The sequence below is a fragment of the Amphibalanus amphitrite genome, unplaced genomic scaffold (assembly GCF_019059575.1).
Source record: "Amphibalanus amphitrite isolate SeventyFive unplaced genomic scaffold, NRLGWU_Aamphi_draft 002511F_arrow, whole genome shotgun sequence".
Lineage (NCBI taxonomy): Eukaryota > Metazoa > Arthropoda > Thecostraca > Balanomorpha > Balanidae > Amphibalanus > Amphibalanus amphitrite.
This window is the reverse complement of record NW_024883936.1, coordinates 24,617-31,678: the sequence shown is the minus strand read 5'-3', so window position 1 is coordinate 31,678 and position 7,062 is coordinate 24,617.

The window sequence follows — 7,062 nt, the reverse complement described above, 5'->3', positions numbered from 1 at the left end:
TACCGACAAAGTGTCAGTGCGATGGATGCGGCGATGTGTTTCTTTTATCACTACTTGACTTGTCAAAATGCTTTGATGTTATCCCACATGATCGCCTTCTTAACAAGCTGCGTTTGTACGGTGTGGACGTGCAATGGTTTACGAGCTATCTGAGCGACCATTACCAACAGGTCCGCATCCAAAGGTCAGACGGAACACAGTGCTTATCTCGACCACTTCCAAACCCTGTTGGCACGTACCAGGGATCGGCCTTAGGTCCGCTTTTATATTCAATTTACGCAAACGACATGTCTCTTTACGTCGACGGCGAGGCTGAAATAGTGCAATACGCTGATGACACTCAGGTTCTTGTTGCGGGGGGACCCGGCGACATTGGCTCCCTAGTGCTCACCATGGAGAGTGTTCTCTCCAAGCTGTCTCACTGGTTTGGCAAAAATGGTTTGAAAGTGAACGCAGACAAAACGCAGCTCATAGTCATCGGCTCTAGGCATAACATTCAGCGGCTTCCACCCGTCCGTATCAACTTCATGGGTGCCATTGTCGCCGGTTCCCCCACTGTGCGGAACCTGGGTGTACTGTTTGACCAGAACCTGACGTTTTCTGCCCATATCGATGACGTGGTGCGCCGGTGCACCGGCATCCTGTGTGGTCTCAGCCACTCCCGGCACTGTCTGCCGCAGTCGACCCTGGCCCGGCTGGTGGAAGGTCTAGTCTTGTCGATTGTGCGCTATTGTATCATTGTCTTTGGGTCCACCAACAAAACGCAGTTAGGCCGCATTCAAAAGACATTAAACTTCGCCGCGCGTGTCATCTCTGGACGGAGGAAGTATGACCACATCAATGATGTGTTACGGCAATATGAGTGGCTCTCAGCTGAGAACATGTACCTTTACCACGGACTGACCCTTCTTAACAAGATTCGATGTACGTCGGAACCCGAGTCGCTCTCTCATAGTCTTACCACCAGACGCGACATTCATCGGCGCATTACTCGGCATTCTGATCAACTTGTGACACCGCGCATTTTATCTGAGTCGGGTAGGCGAAGGTTTTTATACTCTATTGTGACTGCATTCAACAAACTACCATCTTCAATGCGTGATATGCAACCCACTGCTTTTAAAAGAGAGGTGTTCAAGTGGCTCACTTTGGAACAGAACAAATAGCGACTGTGATGACTGTGAACAAATTGTGACTAGTGATGCATGTGTCCGCGTATGAGGTTTATGTAGGTATGTGTGACATCCATTGGCCAACCATTGCATGTAATTGACCTGAGGCTAGGAATAGCCATGTTTCATGGATTTGCCTCGTGAAGTTTAATAAATAAATAAATAAATAAATATGCCTACCATTCGACACCTCTGAGCGAGGCGAACACGATAATGCCAAAACCGCGGTTCTGCGGCCATTTTTGCGGTTATTTTTCAAAGCCGATTTCTTGCCTTGGGCCATATGACCTGACCCTGAGGTTAAAGGAAGGGTGCCACCTTTTGGACACAACGCAGTTTTTACAAGATTAGCCTCACATGAACCTAAAAACCGGCTTAACTTACCTATGCTCGAGACGGTCAGCATTGAATCCGCACGTGAAGTTATCATTTGCGAGTTTTGCTGCCAGCATTCGGGCAGGCAAAAATCTTCAGCACTATTTCCTCGTCGTGTTAAGGGTATTTTATAAAACATGAAATCAGCAAAGGTATGTATAAAAGTTATACTTTTGAAGCATGTTTTATCATTTTGAAAGGGTATATTTTTTCTTTATGGTATACACTTAAGTTTTAAAATTTTAATTGGGAAGTTTTTCTAGTAAGTTGCATGAAGGGTGAAGGGTTCCATAGATCTCTTAAGCATTGTAAAGGAAAAACCTTTACTCGACTTATTTGATGTTCTTTACTTGTTGGCAAATATGGCCAACAGTTACCTACTTGGTTACCTACAACTTAGTTCAAATCATGTTATCTTCTTCCTTTTTATTTGTTCATCTTTTTGTCTCAGTTGCGCCATCAATGCAAATGGCAGAATGATATGTTGCCATGACAACAGGATATGCCAGCCGTCCTAGCTGCCACATCAAACGACCTTGAGTTGTAGTGGTGATATAAACAACGATCTTTTTTTTTTGGGCCAATGTATTAAATGCAATGTTTCGGTTTTTTGTATATTGTGGACGCGCTAACCACGTCTAAAAATTCAAATAAGTAAAATAGATTCATAGAACAAAAATTTCGGAAGGTGGCACCCTTCCTTTAAAGCGTTATAAGTTACCTCGGCGAACACTTTTGTTTATTAGGCGTCTACCAAATCTATATTACTATTTGAGGAGGGTGCGTCTGTCCGTTACCGAGGTCCCGACTTGGTCGTGCTTTGCGTGAACTACAGGCCAGACCGTTGCACCTAGCGCGGTGAAACTTGCACAACTTATAGATCAAGGATGCGCGACGTGCCTTTGAGGGGTCTCAGCTCGATCGGATTGATGGGGAGCGCGAGGCGCGTGCCCAAAAAGTGCAAATTCGCGTCATAGACTTTACATGTATAAATCGGCGTGCGAAATCGGGCGAAAACGGCTAAATTTGCCCGACACGGGTCCCATCTCCGTGCAATATCTCGGTAACCGTGGGCCCGATCGGCACGGCGAAAACAGCATCGTGTAGATAATTGAACGGGCTATCGAATGGTGTGCGGTGCAGGAGATGGCACGCGCCACGTGCACCCATGAGGATACTTTTATTGGAAAAATTGCGGTTTTTGACGTATTTTGGAATTGATTTTATTTTTAGGTGACCGTTAAATGGAGCGAGTTGAAACAACGCCTATTTGCAAGAGAAATGTACCGCCTCTCATATAAAAATTGTGAATAGCTAATTGATCGACGGCAAGGTGGTACAAATCGCTAGAGAAAATGGTGTTTGTCAATTTTGTGCCACTTTATTAATCACACGGGGTTTGCTGCATAACCTGATACCTTTGGCAATTGAATATGGTACCATTGGATAGAGCATTCAATTCTGTCCAATATTCACTCTTCATTTTTGCATGATTAGCAACAGTATCCTTAAAAATGTAAATGTTCCAAACCATCACATTGTCATTTTTAGCGAAATTCATCGATGGCCCTCAAAAGACTTCACGCCAGTTTTCGAATCATTCTAAAGTAGAACGCATGATAATACGACACGGGCACCTCGATGCGATGTATCTTTTTGTTTTCTTACAAAATGCTTGGCCGTCAAAAAGCAATCGAACGAAATGGATATCTACCAACCAAACCGACACAGACCAACCCAATACCCACGGGTCAAAAAATCCCCCCTTCGCGTTGCGGAGCACGCGGGTAACCCTAGTATAAACTATCCAAAGTTCTCACTTTATGAAAATAATGTAAAATTTGCTTTTTATTACGGAGTGAGCGAAGCGAGCGGAGTCTCATACTGAATTAAGGGAAAATCCTGAGTATGAGCGGCCGGCCGGCCGGACTGCCGGCCGTGGGGACGCTCTTCAAAAGCTAATATCTTAGGAACGGGACATCCGATTGACAAGCGGTCTTCTTTACTGAATGTCACTTGGACGTTAAAGTTCTGTGGTGTGATGGCCACCATGCGTTCTTGCCAACCACCGCACGTGGCGCGTGGTAAAGTTGGACATTTTTAAAGAACCCCCAAAATTGCAACCTCAATAACGGCACAACGGTTGGGCAGATTGAATTGAAACTCGGTACACAGTTAGGTCTCCATCAGATAATTCATCTGCATGTGTTAAGGTTGGGGTGCTACAGCACGTGCGCACGTGCAGGGGGCGCTCCCAGATCTCGAGAACGGCTGGGCCGATTGCGCTCAAATTTGGTACACGGTTGGGGACCAGTTAGTAGGGTGCCGTGCTAAAGTCAGTTTGGACCCCGCTTGCACGTGCGCACGTGCAGTGTGCCGCTTTCAGATCTCGAGAACGGCTAGGCCGATTGCGCTGAAATTTGGCACATCGCTAAAGACCGGTTAGTAGGGTGCAGTGCACAAGTTAGTTGGAGGTACCCCCTCGCAATTTCGCACGTGCAAGGCCCATCCTCTCGCTCGCTCCGTTGGTCGCCCAAAAGGCGTTTTACTGGTTTCAATTTCGTCTTTTCTTTCTGATCATTTACCTTAAGGAAAGCTATCGCAAAACATTAAAGTAGCAAAAACAAAAATGACGAGTGTATTTTTCTTTCACAAATTTCTAGGCGTTTTTCCAGCGATAGTAGCGATAGTAGGCATCGTTAACTTCGATCCGGATATTGTTATTCAATGGTGGCCTCTGCGAACTTAGAAAAGCTGTTTATGGTCATGAAGGTCTGCATTGGCACACTCTATTTTTTAGGACCACGTTGTGGTTGCCCAGATGTTTTTTCTTCAACGCTCACTTTTGGCTCAGACACGTCGCTAAACGTGGCACCCGTAGCAAACGTTGCAAACGTGGCCACTGGCGGATCCAGACTTGCGTTTTGGGGGGGGGGCCAACTCCTGCAAGTAACCAAACCTAGGGTAGGGTAAGTGGCTCCTATCACGCACACCTAGTAGGAAAACTGCTTTTGAGACTTACTGAAACCTGTTTTGCTGATAAAATGGTCACAAGCAGTTTTCATAAGCATTTGCTTTCTTGATTTGACTTTTACGTTCCAGCGTTCCTTCATCATTTATGACATATAAGGCAAAACATCCACCAACGTCCGACGTGCGCTAATAGAGCACCGGTGCTCTTATGACGCACATTCAGCTGCCTCAAATGCGCACAAGAACAATTCCAACAGGTTTAATAAACATGTCGAGGTATTGATCAAATCACTTTATTTTAAAGTTGAACACCATGAGCACATCATGAACTTTGAACTCGACACATCATGAAACACACCATGAACATGTACGCATCATGAACACATCATGAACTCGAAACCTTTTCACTGACTCAGTATCTACTGTCGGCAGAGGTCACAAGTGAAACTTGTCTGTTTTGTTTCAGCGTCAGTGCATGGCACGCATGCCCAGCCAGTGCACACTTGACATTGTATCCACTCTTCACACGATCGTGAGAACTTCATGCAGCAGTATATGCATGTCGTCTCACTTCCTGATGACTGGTCTCCATTGGGCTTTACCTGTTTTATTTGGCTGTTTTCTTTGTTTTTTCCTTGTTACCGTCGGACTCAAACAATGCCCTCTTTACCAGCACAGCATCTCTATTAACTGCCCTTCGCTTACCTTTGCTCTGCACGCGAGGGGTTGGCATCACGTCATGCAGACTTCTATCTAGTTCTTCGTCGTCCCGCATGGATACGGAGTCAGCACGAGATGTTCCATCGGCCGAGCTCCCGGGCCCGGCGTCACCAGCCGAGCGCCCGGGCCTGGCGTCACTTGCCGAGCGCCCGGGCCCGGCGTCACCTGCCGAGCTCCCGGGCCCGGCGTCACCAGCCGAGCGCCCGGGTCCGGCGTCACCAGTCGAGCGCCCGGGCCCGGCGTCACCTGCCGAGCTCCCGGGCCCGGCGTTACCTGCCGAGCTCCCGGGCCCGGCGTCACCAGCCGAGCGCCCGGGTCCGGCGTCACCAGCCGAGTGCCCGGGTCCGGCGTCACCAGCCGAGCTCCCGGGCCCGGCGTCACCAGTCGAGCGCCCGGGCCCGGCTTCACATGCCGAGCGCCCGGGCCCGGCGTCACCTGCCGAGCTCCCGGGCCCGGCGTCACCAGCCGAGCGCCCGGGTCCGGCGTCACCAGCCGAGCGCCCGGGCCCGGCGTCACCTGCCGAGCTCCCGGGCCCGGCGTCACCAGCCGAGCGCCCGGGCCCGGCGTCACCTGCCGAGCTCCCGGGCCCGGCGTCACCAGTCGAGCGCCCGGGCCCGGCGTCACCAGCCGAGCGCCCGGGCCCGGCGTCACCAGCCGAGCGCCCGGGTCCGGCGTCACCAGCCGAGTGCCCGGGTCCGGCGTCACCAGCCGAGCTCCCGGGCCCGGCGTCACCAGTCGAGCGCCCGGGCCCGGCTTCACATGCCGAGCGCCCGGGCCCGGCGTCACCTGCCGAGCTCCCGGGCCCGGCGTCACCAGCCGAGCGCCCGGGTCCGGCGTCACCAGCCGAGCGCCCGGGCCCGGCGTCACCTGCCGAGCTCCCGGGCCCGGCGTCACCAGCCGAGCGCCCGGGCCCGGCGTCACCTGCCGAGCTCCCGGGCCCGGCGTCACCAGTCGAGCGCCCGGGCCCGGCGTCACCAGCCGAGCGCCCGGGCCCGGCGTCACCAGCCGAGCGCCCGGGCCCGGCGTCCAGCTCCACCGCCGTTTTGCCAGCTCCACCGCCGGGAGTGGAGCTCAATGCCGCATTCTACACTGTGCCAATGCCTAACATGTCAATTCATCGTGATATAAGCTGCTCCTTGTAAGAAAGAAGGCTAGATAATCATCAGATGTACTGTGCGCATTTGCGGCACTGAAAGTGTGCGTCATTGCAGAACCAGTTGCCCTAAACACGCACACCTGACATTCAGCCCTCTCCCGTCGGCACTGACGCATTCTGGGTAAAGCATGCATGCCTAAACTGAGTCCCGTTTCATTGCCACCCGGTCAGTAGGGGAAGCAGGGGGAAGCCCGGCATAGTAAGCTCTTTTTCATTTTTATTAAATACCATACGTGCTGTATAAAATGTTGATATCCTGTTAGCTAGCTAAGTTCATTGGCCGTGTTTTCCCAAAAATTCGGCTTCGTGGAATAAGTATAAGGTTGAGAAAATCGAGTTTTAAAAAAGTGTTGATTTTTCTGGGGTAAGCCCGGCATAGGGGTAACGCCGGCCACCTCCCCAGCGCTTTACAACGAGTTGATGAAACCATTATGTGTCTTCCAAATGTTAACAAAAAGTGAAATATTAAGGTACTGATTAGCTCTGGACATCTTAGAGTTTATGTCACTACTGGTATTTTAGCTAGCGTGTACCACATATACAGTACAGGTCGATGAAAATCGTGATGCAAAATTGACAAAAAAAATGTGTATTTCAAAATTCCTTAAAATTTATTTTTCTTTTTACCTTAATGCATCATATTGCATATCATTCGACTCGGCTGAT